General features: G+C 45.1%; 2 pseudogenes; both read right to left on the minus strand.

Moving 5' to 3' along the window:
- Window positions 1–1,016: 1,016 nt before the first annotated feature.
- Window positions 1,017–1,563, minus strand: LOC112315315 (ADP-ribosylation factor-like protein 6-interacting protein 1 pseudogene; annotated as a pseudogene).
- Window positions 1,564–1,761: 198 nt separating this feature from the next.
- Window positions 1,762–18,470, minus strand: LOC112315644 (nucleolar protein 10 pseudogene; annotated as a pseudogene).
- Window positions 18,471–26,763: the final 8,293 nt, after the last annotated feature.

A 26,763-nucleotide genomic window follows, 5' to 3' on the forward strand; every position in this document is an offset into this window, starting at 1 on the left:
TACAAGGGCTGTTGGTGAGAGCGAATTTGGGGAGACGATAGATAGCCTTGCATCTGTACAGATTTTGCAACTCTTGGAAAGCATCTGAGAGTCACTCCCCCTCTCAGCAGTTAGAGGTTTGGAGTATTTGAAGTCTGTGGAATGAGACTCTAAGGGCCGAAAATGTGACATATTTGAAACAGGTCTTAAACTCTAATTAATTAGCTGTAATAAAGTTCTGTGAATATCTTACATGCTTTAGTTTTAGACTGCTGAAAATCTGAAATGAAAAGTACTCTAAAATTCTAAATCCAAGCTTTTAGAAGTTTGCTACTCAAAGACTTTGAAGGATAAGTGCACTAAGCCTGTCAGAGTCCCCGTTTCAGGGGAAGGATAAATATTTCCACAAAATGCTAAGTTTTGCACAAGAGAGAAACCAACATAAACGAGGGCATGTAATTAGTTTCATTTTATCCCATGAGGATTGTTCTCCCGTGGCACAGAAACAGAATGACTGAATCTTCATTGGTCTCTTCATTGGGGTGGTAAACGTGGTCCCTATATTCATGAAGCCAGGCAGTTTTTCTAAGCAGACTGTGGGCGTAGACAGTAGAACCAGTTTTCTGTCTCCACAGACCACTACACCTTGTATCTAGCTAAAAATAGCAAAGATCAACTGGAACAATTATCCAAAGTCGCAGTTAACTGCCCTTTAGGGTGAAACTCACCACTATATTATTTTAAAGGAAGTTGCCTACAAGTACAAATTCAATTAACCCAGGGTAAGAAAAATCAAAACAAGTTGTATTCCCAAACGAGTTGTCCGTTTCAGGTCCACTGTTGAGATGCACCCAGATGCACTTGACATGAAGATACCATGTATAAAGCCTTAGGCGAGTCTGGGTTTCTAGTAACTCAGGGCGGAAGGAGTGACAGCACAGTGCTAGTTATGTAAGACTGTAGTATCAGATGATACACACTGTTCCCAAAGACAACCAATGTGCACACTGGTAATCACACTGAACAGAGAAGATGCATTATTCACTTCTCTTTTCTTTTTGCTTAAGAAGCTTCTTCATCTCCCTTTTGGCCATTCCTATGTATTTTGGAATGTTTCCATATTGGTTTAGTTCAGGGAGCAATGTCAGCAAGAGAAACGATCATGGCCATGAAGTATGCTTTTGGCTTTTCTCTCTTCCTTTAGTGTGAAGAGGCATTTCAACCTGCCCACAGCTCGGCGTCGAGTGTTGTTTCATGGAATCTTTGCTGCCGCTCAGTGGTTTATTTCTTAGAGCCAAAAATTCTAGGCACTAGAATGGGAACAAGGCAGCCAGCCAAGCACAAAAACATAAGAAAACAAGAAACACCAGACAGAGCAGATGGATCTAGATAGTAGAGGGTCAGAAACACCAAGGAAACCACACACACGATGGCAGGTGGAAGCCAGGCTCTTTCCAGCTGAGGACTCTACCGGCCATGGGCATGACCTCTCCCCTCTCCCCATCCTCATCCTCACAGCTGCTCTTCCAGTCTTGCAGTCTCTGCAGCCAGCAAGACAGTGCTGTGATAACCTCCCTCTGCCATCGTCCCAAGGTGCAGCCTCAGTGAGCACAAGCCGGCTTCCTGACCGGCCTTCCTCTGCGATCAGCACAGCAACCCCAGCACCCACACAGAACTTTTAAATGTGCTCGGGGTGTCTGTGCTCAGTGTGCTCCCACCGTGATCAGTTTGGAGGAGGTGAGCCCCTCCTAAATCGAATCACCGGTGGGGATCACTCCAGACTCAGTGCAAAGGCTGTCCTCTCTTGTATTTGGACTTCAGGTTACCAGCTGAGGACGGATGCAGTGCTTTCATTTCCTGTCCGTGCAGTTTCTACGCCTCCTGTTGCTTCTTCTGATGTTCAGACCCCTTTAATGTGAATGTCATTGTTTGCTGCCAACTGTGGTGTCTGGTACACTCAGTGTCCCATTTTTTGCTTCAAGTTCCAACCAGTCTTCCAGGGTTTTATTCATCAGCTTCTGCTTGGTGGCAGAATCTTTGAAGCTTCTAAATTCTTTGCCTTCTTTGATCTCATAAAACTGGGGCTTGAGGACGTTGGGACTGGTCCTCCCCGAGCGGTTCCTGCCGCTTCACTCTTTCCTCTGCTGGAGAAGTCGGCGCTGGTCCTTGATCTCTCCCACTCAGTCTTTTCATCATCCGAACTTTCAGAACTTTCTGCATCACTTGGTTTTCCTTCCGGTTCTTTCTCCTCTTCTTTTTCACGATGTTCTTGTTGCTCTAAGAGTCTCAGTGTCTTTTTTCAGTAATCTGTGAAGTAAGTGGATTCAAAAGCCTGAAATCTTCACTCTCTTCATCTACTTGGAAGTCAGGGTTCTCAAACAGAACTTTAAATCAATCGTTGGTGAAAATATTCGGAAGGCTTTTAACTTTGTTTTTCCATGTAGGTTTTTGCTTCTCCTCCTCTTCAATTAACTGAAGACCGGCTCTCTGTTGACTTTTGGCAATTTCTCTAAGCGGACTCTCTGTCCAGGTGTTTCTTCTATCTTCCGCCGGATCTTTTACATCTTTCATAAGCAAGTGGATTTCCTACCAATTTCACCCTGTGATAGAGTCTTATATCCATAAAAAACCCACGCATGTATGCCCAGAGAAAAGGTGACCCAATGAGATGCGTGAGTCCTAAATTTTCAAGGTCTGTCTTGGTGACAAATTTGTAATGGTCATAAGCCATGCTTCCTGGATTCTCTTCTAATTCTTCTGGCAAGAGGTCTAAGAGGGAGCACCGCCTGGGGCAGGCCCCAGACTGTAGTGTAACAGATGCTCCTCTCGGGGGTTTCATTGGTGGCAAGAAGCACACCTGAGTTGGGGCAAAGGCAGGTAGGTGTCTTTGCTGTCAGGTTCTGGCTCCAAGGAAGTCAATATTTTCCCTGAGTTCTTATTCCACGTTTTGATAATTCGAAAGTCTGCAGACAAAATCAAGTCTAAAGAATCCTGGAAACCAACCGACTTAATGGGCAGCCCACATTGGGGATACTTCACTAGCAATGGCTTTTCAGATGGAAGGTCCCATAATGAGAGCTGCCCTGTGGGTGTTTCCACTGCCATGGTCAAGGTGCCGCTCAATTTCAGAGCAGGGGCTGTTGCTAAACTATTTATCTCTGACTCTGTCGTGACTCTACTTAACGCTTGGTCTAACAGGCCCCTGGGTTTCGTGTTCTTGGATCCCCGCACTCCACTCGGCCCTGTACTGTTCCTGTGGCAACCACGCCCCGCACGGAATGTACGTGAGAAACGTTATTCTCCGCAGCATTACTCTGTGGAGGACTTAGGTATCTTCCTTGTTCTAAGTTTATAAACCTCAGCTCTTGTGCCAACAAAGTGTGAGTCATGGGATGGATAATGAATGGCAAGAGAAACCTCTCCCAAACTGGTGTTCTGGCTCGGCACTAAAAACCTGACTGAATGGAATTCGCTGTGTCTATCATCATGTAAGAAGACAATTTTTGAATAGTCCTCAGACAGTGTTTCCAAGGTGACAACTTCTGAACTGATACACCTTTTAAACCTCAAGGATAATTGATCGGTGTCAGCATCGCTAAGTATATTGTCCATCTCTTGAAACCTTCATATTGGTACAAACAGGGATTTCACAGTCCTGCATACATTCAGTTCTCCTATGGGCATCGACATCTTTCTCCTGTAGGGCTCTCTTCTTCCTGTCAGAAACCACTCAGGAAAGAACCGGCTGCAGTTGAGACTGTAAATCTTTCTCCTGTTGCGGCTAGAGACCCGCAGGGTGGCAGGGAGGAGAGGAGGCCCGTGTTCCAGCTCAGGGCACTGTACCTGCAGTGCACGTCAGCCCGAGCTCCCGGGTGTCCTTGGTGCACCTCCGCGGCCTGTGGCTCCAGCACTCGTTGGCTTTTACTTCGGATAACCGGAACCATTGCAGGGTTTGGGGCACAGAGATGACTTTTAGGCAGGTTAGTAAGAAACTGGGAAAATTCTCTAGCAAGTGGAGTGAGGAAACGGAGACAAACGACTGAGCAATTAATGGCTAGGTGATACAGTACAAGACTCTATCCTCCGTAACCAAAGATCCTTGAGAGCAGGTGGTTTAAAACACCTTAATCAAGGAGATAGATAACAAAAAATTAATTAGAGCCCCACTAGTCCGAGATAGAGATGAAACTAACCAGAGAATGACCCCTGACCCCACTATGCACTCCTTTTGATATATCAGCCTGCTAAACGACCCACCCATAAATCTAATGACTATTCTGTTGAGCTCCTCCCCTGGGGCCCCCACTAAAATTCCTGCCTGTGGAGAATTGATGAACCCCTCAGGAGAAAGGACAACAGCTTTTGCTCTTCCTCGAGCACATCTGCAGCACCCTGCCCCTGCCCCCGCTTCCTCAGGCATGTACTTGGCTGCTGCTAGCCTAAGCTCTAAGGGTCCCGATGAGGCTTGCACCCAGGGGAGCAGTGGGCAGTGGCAGCTCACTCTGGGCTCACCCCCCGTCCTGTCTCCAAGGGCCCTCCTTTTGCCTCACTGACCTAAGCTTTAATAAACTCACTCTCACTTTCACCTGGACTTGTGTCTGGAAATATTCCCTGCAGGAGTCACGACCCTGGAGGTCCCTGATGGGTGAAAGTTCCCAGACCTGGCTGGGTCAGAGCCAGCCCTGGCGCTGAAGGGATCCGGTACCAACTTGATCGGACATTTGTAAAGGATCATTCTGGATTCTGAACTTAAGTTAGGACGTGTGTGTATGTAGTCAGGGGAGCAAAGGTAGAAGCAGGGAAACCTGCTAGACGGTGGTGCAGTAATCCAAGGATGCTTATGATAAAAGCTTTGACCGCCTGGTGGCTGCTGGGGAGGTGTAAAGCAGAGGGATTCTGCCTACATCTTGGAGATGATCCAACAGGCTTCCCTGGTGAATGGATGTGAGAGCAAGAGTGGAGTCAGGAGTGCCTCCAAGGTTTTAGGACTGAGCAACTGGGCAGATGGATTTACTGTCAATGAAAATGGGGAAGGATGTGGAGAAAGAGGGTTGAGGGGATGTAAAGAAAGTTTTGGGTTTTATATGTTTCTTAGTCATCTAAGTAGGGATTTTGAGTTGGCCGTCGAAACTCACATCTTGAATTTGGGAGAGAAATGTGGGCTGGAGATATACATTTGGGAGTGGTCAGCTTATAGACGGTTCTTCCAGGCTGGAGCCTCAGTGATGTCACCAGTAGAGTGAGTGTCGCTGGAGAGAAGATGGGGATTAAAGGCTGAGCCTGGGACACACCTGCATTATCCAGGGAGGCTTTGTGCAGAGACAGGATGTGTTACATGATGCTGTACTAATTCTTACATCAGTGGTAGTCTTGTCAGTCTCGTTTGGTATCTTCCCCCTTTTTAACTCATCATAGGGCTTATTCCATTTTGTATGTTATTTTTTGTTTGATATTCCAGAACCCTTGAATAGTGTAAATTTTAGCTATGAACTCAGGTAAGGGCAGACCCCTGATTTCAAGTTCTCAGGGAAGGGCTTTTCCCCCAGACTTTTGACCGGGATTGACTAGCTGCTTTGTCATCGGCTTAGTGGGCAGGGTTTTCTAGTCTTTACCGAGGATTAGTGCTTTACTGTCTTGTGAGCTCTTCCATGCATTTAAGCAATTGCTTTGTTTTATGCACTATTTAGTTTGTGGTTTTTCTTTTTGAGTTTAGTCTTCCATTTTGCCTTAAATATATCCACTATGTAATCCTCTCCATTGTCACTGTCCTAGTTCAGGTCCCCTTAATTTGTTCCTTTACAACTTCACAAGCCTCTGGGCTGTTATCTTTTTGCTCTTTCTCCCCTCTTGCAATTATCCTCAGGTGGACCTTTTTTTTTTAAGCCCTGCTTTATTTTTTAGTTTTTTAAAAAGATTTTATTTATTTTATTTTTAGAGAGAGGGGAAGGGAGGAAGAAAGAGAGGGAGAGGAACATCATTGTGTGGTTGCCTCTCGCATGCCCCCTACTGGGAACCTGGCCCGCAACCTAGGCATGTACCCTTGACTGGGAATCAAACCGGCGACCCTTTGTTCCTCAGCCCACTTTCAATCCACTGATTGAGCCAGGGCTCAGATGGACCTTTTGTAATGCAAATCTGAAAATTCTATAACCTGGTCAGTTTTTATGGCATTCCCTCCCTCATAAAGATAAGTCTCTAGGTCTTTAATAGGACTTATAAGGAATCTTTGACTTTGTCGCTCACCTAATACTTTCACCCTTGCTTTGTTCCACTGAACATAAGTGTTGGAGGGCTGGCGATGCTCTGTTACACTTTCTTAACCTTTTCGTAGGCTGAGAGCTCTTCCTGGAAGGCTCCGCCAGCTTTATCTGTCTGGTTATCACCCAGTGTCCTTCCAGGCTGACTTCAAATGCCTTCTTCTTTGGAACTCTTTCATACCAGTCCCATCACTTCTTTAGGATGAGTGTGAAGACTGTCCTTTGGAGTCCTTCTCTTTGCTCCCATAGCCCTTGGACGTGATTGTGCTATAACTCTTATTCTTTGCATTGTGACCAGGCTCTCTCCCTCCAGACTGAACAAGTCTCAGGGCAGGAACTGTCTTTTTACCCCCAGCGTCTAGCATTGTGCACGTCTGGCACGTAACACATACTCGATACATGTTTGCTGAATGGTTGAGAATATGAAAACAGAAATGGGAATACACTGTATCATTATAGCATGAAGAGTCGAACATGGAGTGGTGAACACAATACAATATACAGATGATGGATTATAGCATTGTACATCTGAAACCTATATAATTTGATTAACTGATGTCACCCCAATGAATTCAATCAAAAAGATAAGAAATAAAGCATTCATACCATCAAAAAAAGAATGATCTACTTTGATTTCAAAGACAAGTTCCTAAAAATATTGGGATCAAAACATGTTTTGAAATACCACATTTAAAAAAAATGTGTTAACACCTGAATGACAACAGGGTGAAATGGCAGTTGTCAAATACTGGAGGGTATTAAGCTACTACACTTGTTCAAATCTGGTAAGAATGCAAGCCTATTCAACACAGGGCACCCTTTATAAACCTCAAGACTATTTATGTGAATATAATATACAAAATGAAATAAATATTTTGGGTGCATTAACAGTGGCAAAAATAAAATAATGGGATGGTACTTGTGATTTGGGGTGGGAGGGTGGTGTGCCAAGCTGATGACATCGGCACTGTCAGGCCCGGGTGACTCCCTATGTTTTAACTGATTGTAGCTCGGTGAGGGCAGGGCCGCATGTAGCTGGGCACATAGCAGGCGCGTAATACCTGTTCACTGAACTGAAGTGTTCCTGAGGATGCTATGAAATGTTCTTAATAGAAATGAAAAAAGTTTTAACAACAGCATGTAAACATTGGGGAGGGAATTAAAAAAAAAATGTCCTTTTATTCCTGGCTGGTGTGGCTCAGTGGATTGAATGCTGGCCTGTGAACCAAAGTGTTGCCGGTTTGATTCCTAGTCAGGGCACATGCCTGGGTTGCGGGCCGGGTTCCCAGTAGGGGGAGTGTGAGAGGCAACCACACATTGATGTTTCCTTCCCTCTCTTCCTCCTTCCCTTCCCCTCTGTCTAACAATAAATACATAAAATATTTTTTAAAATAAAAATAAATAAATAAATTTTCTAAATTTTATTTAATTTTTCTAAATTTTATTTATTATCAAGGCTATGGTGAAATACGATGGGAGAACAATCTAATGACTAGCAGTGAACATTTGTATAGCACAGATGCTGTGCTCTACAAAATACACAGTTTTATAAGCATTTCTACATGCAATAACTCATTTAATCTGTATACTCACCTTACTAAGTAACTATTAATATCATCCCCATTTGAAAGACTGGACAAGCCTGAAACACAGAGACATTAAGTAACCTGCCAGCACCTTGCAGCCAGTAAGTGACAGAGCTGAGATTCAGCTGTTTCACAAGAGCTTTCTCGTGTCCTGTTCTCTCCCAGACTCTGCTCCCATGCTCACGTGTTGCCATAGTGGTAGTTTTGACACTTAAAGTCAGAAACTCAGACGTTTGTGTAGCATGTTTGAAACATTTCCCCAAAATATCGGGCCTAACCATTAGAATTTTAATTGACTGCACCACATTCTACTGAGTTGTGCATCGTAATCAGCCTGGCTGTTTCTCCCTTGCTGGCAATTTAGGTTGTTTCCAATTTTTTTCTGTTATGTGTGATTATGTTATGTTAATGCATGTAGCTTTTTCCTTCTTTCAATTTTTTTCTTTAGGATAAATCCTTAAAGTCAGACTAACTGTAAAAGGAGGTAAATGATTTAATTACCCTTCATGTGTAATGAAATCAAGAAGGGAAAGGTTGTATAAATATACGCTGTTATCAGCAGTATGTTAAGAATCTTATTTTCTTCCCAAATCTGCTTAGTTTTTGCTAGGTGTTCTTGTTTACTTTTAAATAGGTACATAATAGAATATTCTCTTTTCATTTTCATTTGTTTATTGGAAACTTTGGATACTTCAAAATACAATGTTTCCCTCCTATATTGACATACAGGGTTCAGCACAAATAACACCCCCTTTTTATCAGAAAATCTTTTATTAGAAAATCATAAGCACGTAATTCTGTAACGTAACAGTGTCACTCAAGCACACACCATATGACATTTTAGGTGAAATGTTCGAATTAAAACTGTAAATTATTACACCCGTATTATTACCCTACCATCCACTTTCACGTAGGCCTTCCTTCTGCCAGACCCTGTGTTGCTGCAAATGCTTTTCTAATCTGTTGTTTGTCTTTACAATGTAAATATTGACAGCTACATTCACAGAAATTTGGAACTTTCACGTTGGTCAAATCTGTTTGTCTCTTTAGTTATAATGTCTCCTGTATGTCACCATTCTAATGCAAATATTGTGGATTATTGTTTATGGCTAGAGTGTTATTTGATTCTGGTATACACAGTTGGAATTGCTAAGAAATGGTAGAAGTCTCAGAAGTGTGTGAGGGAGTCTCGGAAGGAAATGCAGCTGGAGGGACAGAGAAAACTGTGCTGATGGCTGTGCCTCCCCGTATGGAAACTACAGCGACTTGCAGTGCAATACCCAATCTTCCTGAATTTGTTTACAGTTCAAAGGCCTTGAATCCGTTCCTGCAACACAGATCTGACCCAGAACAGTAATTCTCTGGTTACGCAGGATTCGAACTGTTCTGTATTGTGAAGTATTTGAGGTAAACTGGCACATGCACGCCTAATACTGTTATTTGTTTAAAGTTGAATGATGGCATTTGGCAATGTCGGGACATTATTAAGGAAGGTTGGTTTGTCAATGCCCACATGTCTGCTAAATTGGCATTTACTTTCTGTAGATTCCACACTATCAATACAAGGTCAAGTTGTCAGCTTTGAAGCTTCAAATATTTAAAGTTTTATGCACACTTTTTATGGATCCAGCTCTCAGGGGGGCAGACTCCCACTAACCCAAGCAATAAGAGACTGATGTATAAATCAATGTGCCAGTACTTTTTTGCAGGGAGAACTCTGAGCATCCCTTTGACTGAGATATTAAGGCCAGTATGATGAACATATTATCTTTCTCTTGGCAGCTGTCCCTGGGGAGTAAAGGTATGATCAGGAAGTTTCCTGATTAATATAGAATCAGAATCAGATAATAATATAATATAAATGTTGTGGGTTACTTTGTAATAATAACGTAGACTATAGAATCAGATAATTTGTCACATTGGGTTTCAGCAGCCATCTATGTTCCAGTTTCCCGATTGTGTTGCTGGGGTCTGTGGGCACTTCTCCCCACCCCATCATCAGAGCTTGTGTGAGTGTGACCCCCGTCTGGACCTTCGAGTACAGCGTCTGTGTGGAGCAGGACTGCGGCTTGACGTTCAGGCTCTCTCCCGACAGGGTTCAACGCAGATGGCCCAGTCCCTGCTTTCCCGATTACAGTCACACTCCAAGCTGGCCTTGCTGTGGGGATTCTTGGGCCCCCCGACTGGCATTTTGAGTTTTTCTGAACACACTTCAACGGTCTCTTGGAGTAACCACATGGCAAATCTAAACCAGGTTTATCTCTTTGGGGACAACCTTCCTCCCACGTTCTTGGGGAGGGGTCCCTCATTGTTGTCCCCGTTGGCTCTCGGCACTGTGGTCCAGGGAAAATGAGGGGTTTGGTCACTTTGTGCAACTCCAAATACCTTCTACCCTGGCATCTCCTCGTTGCCGTCTCTTGGGATTTCCCATCCAGACAGTTAGCCTTCATCTTTCCTTTTTGGCAAATGTCAAGCCATCCACATCTGGGGCTTGGTTTTTCTCCTTTAAAGGTTCCATGGGAGCCCGGAGCAGTCTGTGGAGCCACTCAAGCCTCCACTTGCTCCATCGCAGCTGCGTTTGTGGGGCAGTGCTCACGCTCTGCCCTCCACTCCTGTCCTTGTGGGCCACCCCGCTGTGCTGCGTGCCGGTCCCGGCTCCTGGCCTCGTGCCTGGCTTACCAGCCCCGCACAGGCTCTGCCAGCTGCTGCGTGATGGATGGCTCTCACGGGCATGCTGGCAGTTTGGTTATAACCCAAGACGATCTTTGTTCAAAGCAACAAAATAAAATAAGTGAGGCAGTACTTTGGGGAAAATTTTAAAGATTTTAAAAAGTGTACTAAGAACAGTAAATTTTGGAATATGTCACAATGCCCAGCACAACAGTCTGGACTAATTAAACAAGCCAACAAAAAACAAAGGAACAGAAGTGACCAGATTTTTCACTGTAAAGGTATCAAACGTAGTTGCCTGAGCTCACGCACCACGCCGAAACAGTGAAGCTCAGCTATCCCAGGGCTGCTCAGTGATCAGGAATGTATGAAACCTATCAAATGTGACACTGTCAAAGTTCATTCCAGCCGAGTCTTTCATTTCGTGGGTGAGAGCACAGCACTGCTGGACCCAGGCCGTCCAGAATTTAGCTCTTCTTCTTATTAGTTCAGGCTCTTTTCACTATAGTTGATGACACAGAATCATTTTCTTCAGCGACCAGGTTCCAAAGGCAAACAGTGTAGGAAGGCAGAGGGGAGCAACCAGCTTTCAACTCAGCCAGACCTGACGTCAGCCCTGGCTTTGCTGGTGACAAGCTGAAGGACCTTGAACAAGGTAACTGACCACGCTAAGTGTCAATGGTTTCCCAGCTGAGAAAATGAAGTAGTGATAACAAGAATTATTATTATGGAATAAATGAAATGGTCACAGTGCATGTAAAGTGCACAAAGAGATTAGCCCAATAATAATGGTTATTACATACATGTTTTACTGTATTATTATGTAGCACTGTTCGGTCACCCTAATCAGTAGAGAGAGGCAGCAAAGGCTGGGCAGTTGAGGATTGTGAAGATACGTAAGAGCGGCCTTTACAAAGCAGGCCGCCCTCGCATTTGCTAAGATGTTCTCATGTGAGCCTTTGCCTAGAACATCACTTTGAAAGTCCTGAGCTACGGATTTAATAGTATTTGCTCAAATAGGGTTGTATCTCAATTCCGGAAAAGACAAAGAACTTGAAAAATTAGTTGGAAAAAAGTAATTGTATTGAATTTAGGTCAGAGTGAAGCTGATAGCTGTTTTTTGCAAATGTCCTCTTTTTGAGAATACAAACATATCCTGTATTCGTCTGTGACTTTTAAGTGTGTAAAATCTTTTCACGTCCATGAACTTGTTACATTCTATGATACACTATGAAATGGCGTATCATTCATGCTCTCATACGTAAAGAAATGGAGGCTGCCGTGGCCGGGTGGCTCCGTGGGTTGGAGCGCTGCCCCCGTGCACGGAAAGGCTGAGGGTTCAATCCCCAGTTGTGGTGCGTACGGGCGGCAACTGATTGATGTTTCTCTCTCACATCAATGTTTCTCTTTCTCTCTCTCCCTTACTCTCTTTTGCTTTTTCTCCCTTCCTCTCTACAAATTAATAAAAACATATGCTCGGGTGAGGATTTAAAAAAAAAAAGAAATTGAGGCTTATTTTATAAATGGCACATCTGGAACTCTAATTTCAGGGCTTTTCCTCCACATGGTGACCAGCCCCACAGAAATGATGTCTGTACGTGACTAATGAAAGGCAGGCTTCCCGTAAACACTCACACACACACATGCACGCATTCTTGCCAAGAGCCTTTGCGTTATCGGGCTGCTATATGTTGCTGTTCACAATGACAACGGCAGGTACTAACAGAACGTCTCCTCTAAGTCTGAGGCTGTGCACATGTTTTTATTTAATTAATTAATTAATTTTGAGGGTACATTTATTGAGGCTGGGGGCAGTGAAACAAGGAAGCACTTAGAGTAGAAGAAGCAACAGGAGAGCATAGGCAGGGCTGCTCTGGCTTGCTGGAAAGTCAGAGAAAGGGGGTCTTGGAGGCAGGTTCAGGGGTTACCCTGGGACCAGCTGCTACTGTTCATTGCTCCCTAAGTTGCAAGTCCTGGAGGAACCCTTAGAGTTTGGGAGGTGCACCCACAGGGGAGAAGAAAGGCGTGGGCGTGCTCCCAGGAGGAAGGGCGTGCTGTGTTTATGCTTGACATTTGCTGATTCACTCTCAGGCCCCATGTCCACCCATTCTCTCTGCTTTTCACCTCCAGGAACTATAGTCATCCCTTGGTATTTGCAAGGGATTGGTTCTAGGGACCCCCACCCCACCCCCCAGGACACCAAAATCTGCAGATGCTCGAGTCCTTCACATCACATGGCACAGCATTTGCATACAACCTTCCTTTGCATGCAGACTACAGCAGGGCACGGCCACACATCACTTCATTCACACGGACGCGGTGTAGTGCTTGGCAGGTGGCCAATTCAAGGTTTGCTTTTAGGAATTTTCTGGGATTTTTTTCCCCCAATATTTTTGATCTGCAGTTGGTTGGTTCCACAGATGCAAAACCTGTGGATACAGAGGGCTGACTGCATGCTTCCCAGGTTACCCTGTCTGCTCACTCCTACCTCTTCTGGTCAGCAGAGGCCCTGACAGGAGAGGGGACAGCAGGGGGTGGGGAGGCCTTCTCCCCCTTCCCCTCTGCTTTGTATAGTATCTCTGAATGCAGCAGCAGCTAGTCATTCTCCGTGGCGATAGCTCTCCTGCCCACCTGTGGACGGTCCTGGCTCCTGCTAGCCACCCTGACTCCTACACAGCCACCTCCCTCTTTCAGCAGCCAGTATCCCCACGGCCTCTTTATTCTGTTTGGCTCCTCAGCTCTTCCATCTCCTGTGGAACCAAATCCCTGCCTTGAAAGACCTGCAGTGGTTTTGTTTCATGCCTGGACCATGCTGCCGCACTGCGATATTCAACCTTTCCAACGTTCCTGGGAGGAGGTTGTGAACATTTACAGAGAAGGATATTGAGGCTCAGTGGAGGCAAGTGATGTGCCCAAGCTTATACAGTCCCCGTACAGGGATTCTGGGACTCAAATCCAGCAACATCCAGGTGACAAGGGACACTGACGGGGCCAGGCCCTGGGGCCTGATTGTGCCTCTGTGAGCTGTCCCTTGTAGTGAGCTGTCCCTTGTAGTCTCTACTCAGTTACTGGTGAGGAAATGGAGTTCAGAGATGTCAGCTTGCCAAATGTGCAGAGCTGGTAAGTAGCAGACATGGGATTCAAACCCAGATCTGTCTGCCTCCAAGCCTGTTCCTTCTACTATTCCTCGTGCTTCCCAAAAGTTAGTGCGCAGCACGGCCGTGGTGGTGGGATGAAATGTCATTTCCAGGCCCCGCCCTCAGTAAAACCATTGCAGGAGGTTTTGGAAGCGGCTCAGGAACACCCACTTTGCACAACTGTCCTGAGCGATGCTGAGGCTGGTGGTGGTGAACCACAAGAGGCCAGCCTTGCTTATCCCCTTCTCCCACGTGACACCTGTGTGTCCTCTGTGTGCCTCTCTCACCGGTCTCAGTTTCCCCATTTGCAAAGTGAGAGTTTGGACTAGATAATCTCCACGGTCGTCTCAGGTCTCTGCTGAGGCCCCTAAACCTGCGTGCTGCAGGAGAGTAAGGCTCATGGAGTCAAGATCCCAAGGGGACCACTGCTGTGCCACTGAGCCCCCCCCCCCCAGGGCATGGCGGAGGGCTGGGAGTCCCGGCTTTCTCATGGACTTCCCAGGCTGTGAGACTCAACGGGAACCTTGTGGCTTGAGAGTAAAGGAAGGCCCTGTTTATTGCTGTGCAGTAGCTGGCAAACTGGCGCTTTAAAAAGGAAGTGAATTGTGGGGTAAGGGGCTTAATTCAGGGAAATATTTGAAGACCTCACTGTTTGCTCCGAGAGGTCATTAAATAAGTTTTGTTCCCACACCCTCTGGAAAAATGATGCTTCATTAAAATGGCAACATGAGGTGTAGTGAAATTGGGAACACTAAAAAGACACATTCACTGGATTCCACTTAAAATGTAAAAGGAGTGTAAAGAAAACAAATGGACATTTTCTTGAGGCAGCTGAGCAATACAAAACACAGGCATCTTTGTTTCCTTCTTGAAAACTTCCACAATGCCTTCTCCTTTCTTCCTCTTGGCTAATCTGTACTTCTAAGAGGTGTTGAGTTTCGGCCAAACTTTCTGCTCCACTCGCATCAAAGCCTGCCTCCCTGTGAATAGGCAGCTCTCACCTACCAACGCGGTCCGCTTACCCACTGCTGCCCAGTGGCCCGCCACAGGTCATCCCCATAGTTAGCTCACAGACAGAATTTGCAGGCGGGCTCGGGAGCATCCATCACAGGGATGAATGGAAAGTCCATGTGTGGGAACACGCTGCGGCCCCTCTGACCTTGTCATCACATATCTGTCCGTGGGATGCCTCCTCAGTTCCCTGAGCTCCCGGTGGCCTGGCCCCATCTTGAGCTGACAGAACAGGTTATGCTGGTTGCCACACCAGTTCAGAGCGGTTCAATGCCCCACAAGTGGGAAGGCTCGAAGTTTCTTTTTCTGTTGTCACACCGCCTTTCTGCGTCCTTCCACCTGTGTCTTGGTTCCAGGTCGGGGGTGTGTGCCACTAGAGGTTATGTGCTTATGGACACTTAAGAACAAATCGGGTACAAGGAGGATTGACATTCTGCTTTTATTTTTACTGTAAAGCACTGATTTCTTGTGTTTCATTCTTTCAACTATAACGTGACCGATAGTCCAGAATTATTAGCTTATAATGAATGAGGATAAAACACTTTGAAAATACGAGGTAATGTAAATATGAAATCCTTGTTGGCTCATTACTAATAATCTTTCCTAAACCCTATTTGACCTCCGGTTCTCTCCTGACCTGGTTTTGTTTTTTTTTTTTCCCCTGCAGCTGCCCCCGGTGTTTCTGCTTCCCTCTCCCTATCCCAAAGCCAGTCCCTGCTGCTTCTGCTTCCTGATGCTTTAGAAAGAGCAGAGCCTGGGAAACTGAATTCAGCATGAACATAAATGTGGGCAGTTCTGATGCTTTTATATTGTATATTGATCCCTGTGCCTGATATCTTTACCCACACCTGTTATCTGGAACCACCACCGCGAAAGCCTAGTGAAGTCTAAGCAGCATCTGGTCTATGCTTCCACCTGGTGGCCATATCTTGTACTACAGCCAGCTTCCCGAGTGTAAAATGACAATCACTCTTGTGTCTTCTATTGTACAATATGAAAGCCTCAAGCTATGAAGAATCAAAGGTAGACTAAGGGCAATAAAAGTATAGATACAAATTTTCTTATGGGATTGAGGACAGGAGTTTTACTGTGGGAGCCTTTATCTTGTAACGAGCCTAAACTATGCCAGAATAAAAATAACACTTTTTACTATAAAGGACACATGGACAAAACTAAGGGGGAGGGTGGAGGTGGGGGAGGGAGGTGGGTTCAGCTGGGGTGGGGTGGAGGGATGGGGAGAAAAGGCATACAACTGTAATTGAATAACAATAAAAATTAAAAAAAAAAGAAAAAAAGAGACAAGTTAAAAAAAATAACACTTTTAATGGATTTAAATTGGGTTTGACAGTTAAGAATTAAAATTATATTTATTGAATTCATTTTGAATTTTACCAAGTTTTCTTTTTCGAGTTCCATCTCACTTTCTTACCTTTTACCATAGTTCCGGGGAAAGAGGATTCTGATATATTTTTAATCTCTACTTTCCTGACAAGGAAACCGGGAGCGAGGTCAGCACTCTGCAGAATCAGCAGCAGACTCAGGGGTAGAGGTTGCTGGGTCATAAATCAGAAGTCAGATGCGGGGCAGGGAGGTCTGGGGTCGACCTGGGGAGCTTTAATCTAGGATTAGTGGCTTCACACCCCCTACTTTTTCCTCATTCCTGTCACAGCACATGAGGAACGTTTCTGCTCAGCTGCTGTGCTCTGTGTCAGGCATTTCAAATATGTTTCTGGAAGTTGTCAGGCCTGAAGGCAAAATTCAATGTTTGCAGTAAATAAAGTACTAAAATCAAATCAGCTATTAAGAGAATGGATTATTTCCAAGTCACACAGCCATATTGGCTGAGTGTTGAATTCAGCACTGGTGCCAGCATGCTGTACACGAGCGTTTTGGATTCCTGGGCACTGAGAATCACACTGAAGAAGGTACCGAGTCTGCCGAGTGGGATATCAGGAAGGAGTCGATGGAGATGCAAGAGCAGGGTCTGGGATTTGCTGGGATGGAAGCTCCATTGGATTAGTTCCCGGAGAGGCTGATACTGAAGACACAGGCGGCATCAGAAGCTAGGCTCACAGTGTTTCACCCACAGTGGGCTTCAGGCAATAGTTGTGCCTTAAATTGAATGGGCCTTTATCTGGATTCTCTCTTCCCTGCTCTCTAAGTTTCTGTTAGGGCTGACTTTCTCTGACCCCCTGCCCCCATCCATATGTTGAAGTCCTACCCTGCCTGTACCTGAGGATATGACTTTATTTGGATATAGGGCCTTTATTTTTTAAAAAATTTTAAATTATTTGGATATAAAGCATTTAAAGAGGTAATTAAGTTACAATGAGGTCATTAGGGTGGTGCTTCATCCAACGTGACTGGTGTTTTTGCAAGAAGAGGAGACTAGGACACAGGCAGGTGTGGAGGGAAGACCCTGTGAGAACACAGCAAGAAGCTGCCCATCTGCAAGCCCAGGAGTGAGGCCTCAGAAGAAACCAACCCTGCCGATGCCTTGATCTCAAACTTCCCGTCTCCACACCTGTGAGGAAGTAAATTTATGTTGTTGACCCACCCAGTCTGTGGCTCTTTGTTATGGAAGCCCTAGCAGTCTAAAATAGTCTCCTTACACCCTGGCCAGGCAGCTCAGTTGGTTAGAGCATCATCCCAATATGCCAAGGTTGCCGGTTCGATCCCCAGTCAGGGCACAAACAAAAATCAACCAATGAATGCATCAACAAGTGGAATAACAAATTGATGTCTCTCTCCCTTTCTCTAATATCAATTTTTAAAAAGTCTCCTTTTGAATTTAGAGAATATAACTGGATGGCCCATCCATTCAGTATTAACACCAACCTCCGAACACCATGAAAAGCCACTCCGTAAGGAACTAAAACATCTTAAAAAAACAAACAGAAAAGTGACTCGTGAAGTAGCATGTGGTTTGAATGGCATTCAGTATCATGTACTAGACAAGATATATTGACATAATTTCTGGAGAAAAGCCCAAATACATGCCTAAAATATGTACCCCACAGCTATTACTGAATACAAATCTTTTTTCCTCTTTGGCTCTACGGTATTCTATGGGAGGAATCCAAGTAGTGTGAAAAATGTCCTCAAGTCTAAATGAATCTTACAGCCAATATTTATGGAACCAAGGTACAAAATTATTAATTGTTATGAGAAAAAAAATATGCACTTATGTTATCTTTACTTTTTTCTTAGCTCTTCTGAGGTATCTGGTATTTGTCTTACAGATTATCTGGCATTATTATATTTGATGAAAAGGTACAAAAAATTTAGTAAAAAAAGGAACCTAAAAACCGAAGACTTAGAATCCAGCAAATGCAAGGTGTACTATATATTGCATGGTATCCTCGGTGGTGGTGATGAGGCTGATGCGGGTGATTAGCCAGCCTTTCCGGAGCATGTCCCTTGGCACAGGCGCTACATTAGTGCGTGACACACTTCACTGAGGTTTCATAGAAACACGAGTGGATAAGACAACGGCAAGAAGGCAGCATTTCAAGTTGGGCCAACACCATCATGCAGCTGTGTGATCTTGAGCAAATTACTTTACCCCCTGTGACTCAGTCGTCTCATGTGTAATAGGTTTTTAACACACCTAAAGTGCCTGAAGTAGTGCCCGGCACAGATCAAGGTTTCAGTAAGAGCAGACTGCTAGTATTTTCCTTAGCAACTTCAGGTGAAGAAACAAAGTTAACATCAGTGGAGATGTTAAGCAGTTTGCTCAATACCTCGGGTACCATTGTGAAGGGGGAATCCAGGCCGGCACGTCCAGCCACGGCATTCCCCGGGCTCTCCAGCGCCTCCTGTTGGGTCATACTATCCTTTGCAGGTACTTGTAACCCTATTCCTGCTGAGTCTCATGAGGATGATTTCAATATGTGTGACACACGCTTCTTTACCCCTAAATACTTCAGTGTGTGTTTTTTTTAAAAACAAGGTCATCCTTTTACAGAACCAGAGTTCAAGGATCAAAGCCAGGAAATTAATATGAATATACTTACATCTAATCTGTAGACCTTACTCAAATTCTGCCAGCTGTTTCACTAATGCGATTTATAGGAAAAGAAAATTCTTCCCGGTCCAGCATCCAACCCAGGGTCCCAGGATTCATTTAGTTGTCAGGTCTCTTTAGTCTTTTTCATCTAGAACATTCCTGAGCCTTTTTTTTTTTTTTTTTTGTCTTTCCTGATTTTGACACTTTTCCAGTACAGGCCTTAGTTGTAGATTTCCTGTCAATTTGAAAACAGATTTGTTTTTATTGTGCCTTGTCCGGGGACACAGTAACTTTACATAAAAGAATGAAAAAATGGTGGAAATATATGAGACATCATAACAAACACCAGGTGGGGATATTCCGAGATGGATGGGTCTTCCGCAAACACTTAAACTGAGCTATGCTGGTAGATACCACGTTCGGCTCTGACATGAAAGTTGTTCCCTGTCGGTCCTGGTGAATCAGTTGTCTCCTGTGTAAGACTGTGGGTTTGCTGGGCATGGTCTCTTATAGTCTGTCCAGTTCTGGAACTCTTCTCCAATAACCTCATGGAATTCTGACACATTGTCAATGACACTGTTTCCACACTTTCTTTGTCTAAGAGTTCCCACACTGGCCTCCTCACCCCCTCTCAACAACTGTTCAATTCTCTCTTCCTCTGACCTTTACAATTTTTAGTCCTTTTGCTTCACATTCTCCCTTGCCAGTTTTGACTGTGCTTCTGCCATGTGGCTGCTGTTGGAATGCAGGAGATGCCTCCTAGGCTAGGACTGTGCTTCCAAAATATTTCCTCCGTAGAGGAAACTCTCAGCTCCTGGGGAGCAACACTCCGCTTTCCGTGGCTGCCCTGGTCGGTTGTAGTTTATTCTTCCCAAGAAACCCGTTGCTGTGTACACGCACTGGCAGGAACCGAACCACCTGCTGGAGGGCAGTGTGGGCCAGGAGTTGGTCTCAATGCCATTGTTCCCTGGGAGGCAGTCCCCAGGCGCACTTTCCAGTTGTTATTTCCAAGGGGCTCTATTTGCTCCACGTTTGTTTTGTGGGGTTAAAACGAGAGCAGCAGAAGGCCCTGTAGAGCCCTTTAGAATGTTAGAGTTTGCGAGTGAGTATGAGAGAATAATGGCGCTAAAAAAAGACGCCGTTTTGCTGACAATTACATAGTGAGGGTGCAGAGTTCCCAGTTGCTGTTGAAATGGCAAGGCATTGACTATCTTCTTGGAGGGCACAGAGGATGGGGGTCTAGGGAAAAAGGGAGGTTGCAGTTCCAGGTAGGCACTTCCGTCTGACGGTTATGGACCAATGGAGATAGAACAGCTTGCTCTTTACTAAGCGTTTTCAGGTATCCATCCCTCCAGCCAGCTATCCATCCATCCATCCATCCATCCATCCATCCTTCCTTCCTTCCTTCCCTCCATGACTTATTTATTCAGCAAGGCCCAGCTTCCATCCCCGGCCTCCAGAATGCAGAGGTGGAAAGAGGAAACTCTCAGCCCATTCAGCGGGGCAGGCATCACAGCGTGTGATTGCCGTTCACAGGATGTCGGGGGGCACAGAAGAAGGACCGAGGCAGGACATGCACATGGATTGGGAACATTTACTCTGGATCTTGTAGAACGTGTAGGAGTTCGCCATGGTGTGGCTGAGAGGCAAGAGAGCATTTCAGATACATGCCAAGGCCCGGAGTTACATATGAGAAGTGGCCTTGGGCGGCCCGGGGAGGCGGAGCCTGGGTGTGCGACTGGCTCTGTGGGTATTTACAGCCATGGGCATCTGACTGGGCAGAACCAGCTCAGTAAAATCAGAACGCGGAGATACCCGAGCCCCCTCAGTGTCCCTTCCTGTGTCTTCTTGGACTTCTTTTTTTTATCATCTGAGGGAAGGGGCTCAGAGGGTATTTGTTTAATTTAAGAGGAAAACAAACAACAGTTTGAGAGGGTTGTTCTCGCCCAGGCTGCCACTCACAATCTCCTTGGGAAGTTTCTGAGACTGACCTGGTCAGAGGTGATGTCCAGAAGCCCTGGGAACTCAGCAGCCCAGGGTGGGCCCAGGGCTCATCCCCTCCACAGGGCTTCCCGGGTGCGTCCTTGTTTAGGAGCATCTGTTCTGTGTATTTCTTTCTTTTTCCTTAAAAAAATGTATTTATTAGTAAGTTTTCAATGAAAGATTTATAGAGTCTTAATTATTTATTTACTTATTTTTAGAGAGAGGGGCATAGAGGGAGAAAGAGATGAAGACAAATATTGATGTAAGAGAGAAACATTTGTCAGTTGCCTCCTGTACACACCCCGACTGGGGACCGAACCCACACTCCAGGTATGTGCCCTGACTGGGAATCGAACTGGTGGCCTTTCCCTTTACAGGACAATGCTTGACCAGCTGAACCACACTGGTCAGGATGGTTCTTTGTGTTTCCTCTACAAGGCATAGGCATCTGCCTAAAGGAAGAGAGGGCCCTGGGTGCTACACTCCCATCTCTGAAGACAGGACCTGCGGAATGTTTCCCAGTAACCACGTCCCTCATCCTGCTGTGCAGGGTGTAAACTCTAGTGATGGAAACTTCAGCCGGTGTTCCCAGGAGGCCAGCTCAATTTCAGGACAAACAAGATTTTCTAATCTGCTTTAGAGTTGGAGAGTTTATTTGTACCATATTCCTTTGCTCATTTTTTATAATCAGATTTATCGTCATATTAGAGGCTGGGAGGAAATGTGTCGAGAGCTTCTGGGATGCTGGCAATGCTCAATTTCTTGACTGAATGCTGATTACATAGGTGTATTCATGTTGTAAAAATCCATTGTGCTGCTCATTTACCATGTACACATTTTAGCCAATACATGATACTTTAGTACATAGTTGATTTAAAAACAGATGAACAAGTTTAGAGTTGAAATTGTAATGTAATGAACGTGGAGACTGTCTTTCCCATGACCGGAGCCCCCGCGGTGGGCGGCCTCCCAGGGTAGCTCCCACCGTGGCTCTGCTCTCTGGCGAGGATACGGGTCAGGGCCGAGGCAGGGCCACAAGTCACCTGTGTGTGCAAGGCCTCTGTGGGCTGTGGGAATGGCAGTCTTGGATTTCCTGACTTTTGTGCATTGATGGTTTCACTCACAGCTTCTCATTAACCCACTTTGCCGGAGTGAATGAAACCATTGGCGACTCTCTGATTGTTCTCTAGCCTGAGTGGAAGCTGGTAACTAAGGCAGGAATTCCCAGGCTTTCCCAGGCAAGTGTGCAGAAACAGTGGGGAGCCTTCTCCTCTTCTCCGTCCATCTGCAGGCCAAGTGTGCAGTGGTCGGAGAAAACTCTGAATCGAGCTTTGTGCAAGTCTGGAAGGACACCCAAAATCGTGTGATGGGGAAAAGTAACAGAGGCGGTGGCAGTGGCATCTGCAGCGCTAGCCCCGTCCCTGTCTGCTGCAGAATGCATGTGGGCACGCTTTAGGAGAACAATTCGCCCGGCATAGAATGGGGCTTTTGACATCAGCTGAGGCCCGGGCTGCTTACAATGAGAGGCCTGTTTGTCAGAGGGACACTGTTTGACCAAGTGGAAATCAGAGGCCGGCCCTGGCCACCTGCGCCGAGCATCTTTGGAGCAGCGCTTTCCTGTAACTGCTGCGCTGAAGCACACTGCCTTCCAGAGAAAGCAACGGCAATGACAAATCCATAGTTCAAAATCAGGAACTTCTAAGTGTGTGTGCTGAAAAGCATTATATACATATTCTTCCACTTTATTAGCAAGCAAGCCTGAAAAAGTATCTTTTAGTTCTGAGGTCAATAATGATAATGGCTTTTTCCTTATGCCGGGAAGCCATGTCCTGCCAAGGATACAACCACACTTTATGAAAATGAACTTCATTAAAGCCCTCAATGATCAGGTGAGGCAGGCAGGTGAGCATGACCGTCACTGCTTGGCAGGGGAAGCACAGGGAGAACAATGACTCATGACCAAGGTCAAGTGGCAGGTGGGAGGTGGAGCTGATATCTGATTATGTCCTCCAGCCTTTGGCACTGGGGAAGGACTCGCAAAGCCTGCGCTGACTTTTCCTGGCACGCTTGTCATTCCCAGCCAGAATGCAGGTGGCAAGACTGTGATTTCCTGGCGTAACCTTCAGTGCTTCAGTGATAATCTCCATCGGCGCCAGGAACCAGCTGAACGTCACAGCGCAGCTCCAAGGCATAAGCGATGCCTGCCGAGGTTTGCATAGCAGCCTCTCATTTATTAGTGGTGTTGGAAAGAAATCTCTAACACCCGACTGGGTACCTCTGGATTTTAACAGCTGTGGCATATAAGAGATTTGGGAGGGAGGTTCTTTTCAAAGTGCCTTTCAGAAAGTGTCACCCCAGATTGGAGTTTCCATTCTGTTCCATAGACTGACTTGCAAGATTCTGTGCTCAGAAAACCAGGCTTGCAAGAAAAATCAGTTTCTATTTTCTTACAACTCATTTTAGCAAGTTGTCTTCACGCCACTTTCCCGTCTCCTCCCCTTCATTGGACGTAGTCCCCACAAAGGGTTTTATGTCAGATGTCCAGGATCTTGGAAGACACCCTGCAAAGACAACTGCTTGGCTGGGTGCTGGTGAGTCATGGTGGGATTTGGGGAGCTTGAAGTTCCCTCCAGTCTGAGAGGTTATGACCCCAGATTAGTTCCTACTCATCAAATGAAATGATGATAGCTACCATTTACAGAGCACTTTCTGTGTTCTGGATTCTGTGCTGAGATCTTAACATCATCTGACTTCTAACAAAACCCTTGCTAATATGATCTCCATTTACAAAGGAAGAAACGAGGATTTAGAGAAATTAAACACTTTTATGGTGGCACAGATTTAAGATTTAGGAAGTGGTGGTCACCTGGAAATTTATTCCAGATCAGGCTAATCCCAGGCTCTAAACCACAATTTAACCAGAATGAAATGTAGACACTTCGTGGTTGACCTCTTCTCCAATTAGCTCATGATCTATGGCTGTCAGGGTGGCCAGGACTGGTCCTCTCATCAGATTCAGTGTTGAAGTCAGGGAGGAAAACCTTCAGCTAGGTCTGGGGGTGTCCTGGCCCATGACATCACCTCTAGGTGGAGCAGATAGCTGGAAGATTCCTGTTTTCCTGCCAATTAGAGATCCACTCATTGTAAACAGTGCAAATTCCCTGCAGAGGGAATACATTAATTGTCACCCATTAACACTGTTGTGTGAATCAGTGTAATTTGGCAAATGACCTGAAGGAGGAAGCTGCAGGTCCACAGGCCCAGACCGACCCCAAGGTGGGCACCGGAGCACTAGCACTGGGGAGCTCTGAATGCGTGTGTCTCAGTGCTTGCGTGTAGCCCCTGCTCAGCAAAGGGGTGTTGGCTTAGCCACACACGGTCTTGCTTTCCAGGGGGTTGGAAGCATAATTGTGTATATAGAGGAGATATATAATAGTAAAATTACAATTTATTTTTAAAATATGGTCTGTGAAGTCAGATATATATAATATGTAATATACAATTATATATACAATTATATATTATATTAATATATTAATAGATATTGTACACATACAATCTTTATGTGTATATATAAAATAAATATATATTTATATATACAATTTATTTTTAAAATACGGTCTGTGAAGTCAGACTATATATATTATATATAAGTATATATATTAAATATTTATATATATATATAGTCACAAAAGAAGATAGCCAATAGACCCTCTCTGCCTGGAAAGTATCCAGCCATGTCATGTGAAGAATAGAGCCATTTATTGAAGAAGATACAAGAAACATTGTACAGAGGACAATGACGTCTTAGTCTCTTTCAAAGTAGACACTTTGGGACCTCACACAGTTCTCCCAGCGTCTCTTCCACTGCTCAAATCACTGTGCAAAATCCTCTGTTGGAACCACTGTCAGCTGCCTTATTGTATTTTCCGGAATCTCCTGCATCAGAATCTCGGACCCAGTAGTTTTTGGAATCCCCAGATCAGCTTCTAGTTCCTGCCCTGTGAGTCGCTGATCTTTGTTGAATGCAGCTAATACATGTTCAACCTTCTCAGGTGTTTGCTTGTTGCAGGCCTTCCAGAATGTGGATCGCTTTTAACAGATTCTTGACCATCTTTGAAGCATTTGTGCCACACTTTTATTGGTGCTGCTCTCATTGCATCGTCCCCCAAAACCTTCTGAATCATCTGAATAGTTGCCAGGGAGGAATGTCCAAGCTAAACACAACATTTGATGCAGATTTGTTGCTCTGTGCACTCAGTCACTTTTAATACAATGGCCACACAGCACACATGCTCACTCAATGTCTTCTGCCGCCCCCACTGACTAGTACAGTGAAGCCGTCATTGTTCACACACGTGCATTCCAGTCCACTCTCCTTGGCTGCCAGGTTACAGCGATGTCCCACAAACCATTCTTGTTATATTAACAATGGCTGGACTTTTTCTGGACAGACCTTGTGTACAGCATGGGGCAAAGGTAGGTTTACAGTTGTGAGTGTACAAAACAGAGTTTATTCTTGTATTATTATTTATTATCATATTATTTTCCATATATACAGTTATACATCTCTGTATATCTATATATCCATATATCTATATCTACCTTTATATCTATCTATCTGCTTTTAGTAGAAAAATTATCCTTACAATCCAACCCTTGGGGGACCTTATCTCTCATCCAGTCTGTGGCTAGTTGTATTACCAAGTAGCTCTTCCTGTCTTTTCAGTGGGGTACAGGTATGGAAGCTGTCTACACCAACTACTTTTAGCTACACATGTTTGGTGATGTCGAAAGTCAAAGTCACCTCTCTTCCACGGTAGGCCCTTCCACAATCAAACGTCTTTGTCATAAAGGTGAGGTTAGGAACCACGGGGTGGCTGAAAGCCATGTGACACACGCAAGTGCACTCTCACACTCGTGACGGAAAGTAGGATGTTTAGAATAACTCACGTTTTTCAGTTTGCTTTAATTTTGGAATTAAAATGTTCTCAGAAGTGAACAAGAAAAAATGCTCTATTATATGTGTTAGGGTATTGAGATAAAGTAAATATCAGATATTACAAGAAAATGTGCTTCATCTCATCACTCAGTGCCCATTAAAAAATCAATACCAAATACAGATTTCATCTATGAAGCTGATATTGTTCGGATTTTATGAGGACTTTTCAACTTTGTTGTTTTCAGAAACACTTGGTGATGCCAAGAGAGGAAGGTGCCCGGCCTGTCTGCTGCTGGCCGCCCGGATGAGGTTGGTCTGAACCGCCTCCCTCTCCCATGTGGCCACACAGCAGGCGTCTGCGAAAGGGCACTGGCAAAGTGTTCTTCATTTAATTTTAATTTTAATTTTGGAGAGAGGGGAAGTGAGGGGAGAGAGAGGGAGAGAAGCACCAATATGAGAGAGGAACTGGACAACTCGCCAACCAACTGAGCCACACTGGCCAGCACCTGACAAAATGTTTAAACACTTGGGCCCTACGACCTCTGCAAGGTTACCACTGAGGCGCTTCCAATCTAGCAACACAAAGAAAACTGACTTTGATATGTATCTTTCTCACCTACATTTTATCATTTCAAAGGTCTTATAAAAATTTCAAATGCGTATGTCTGGGAGGTGAGGTGAGAGATATTCCACTTTTAACATCTATGAAGTATCCCTTCCTTCCTTCCTTTCCTTCCCTTCCTTCCAACAAACAAGAAGAGCATGGCAAAAAATTATTTTGGAAAATATCACCAGTGGAAGTGCCCCCCATTAAACGGGGAAGGGAAGGAATGAGGGAAGCAGGGTGGCCCGGCTGGGTGCAGCACCCCTTCCCCACATCAAGCACCGTGTCTTCTAGGGGTGCCCTGCCTGTTAGTCGGCCTCCTCAGCGAGGGTCAGGCAGCGGTCAGCCCTTTAGGGAGGACAAGAGCTCCGAGGCCAGTGCAGGTGGGAGCTCAGCGATTTCAGCTTCGGCCCTGGATCTCTGAAGTCGTCCAAAGCTATGGCTTTTCCCTTATCCTTCACACAATCTGAGTCCAGGCTGCTTTCCTGATTGTCGCTATTGCCTCAGTGCGTAGAAAAGGGAAAATACTGGAAGTGAAGTCAATTCCTCAGTCGACCAATACATCAATTTCAGTTTCATATAATA

This window comes from Desmodus rotundus, chromosome 8 (genome assembly GCF_022682495.2).
Source record: "Desmodus rotundus isolate HL8 chromosome 8, HLdesRot8A.1, whole genome shotgun sequence".
In the NCBI taxonomy this organism is placed as follows: domain Eukaryota; kingdom Metazoa; phylum Chordata; class Mammalia; order Chiroptera; family Phyllostomidae; genus Desmodus; species Desmodus rotundus.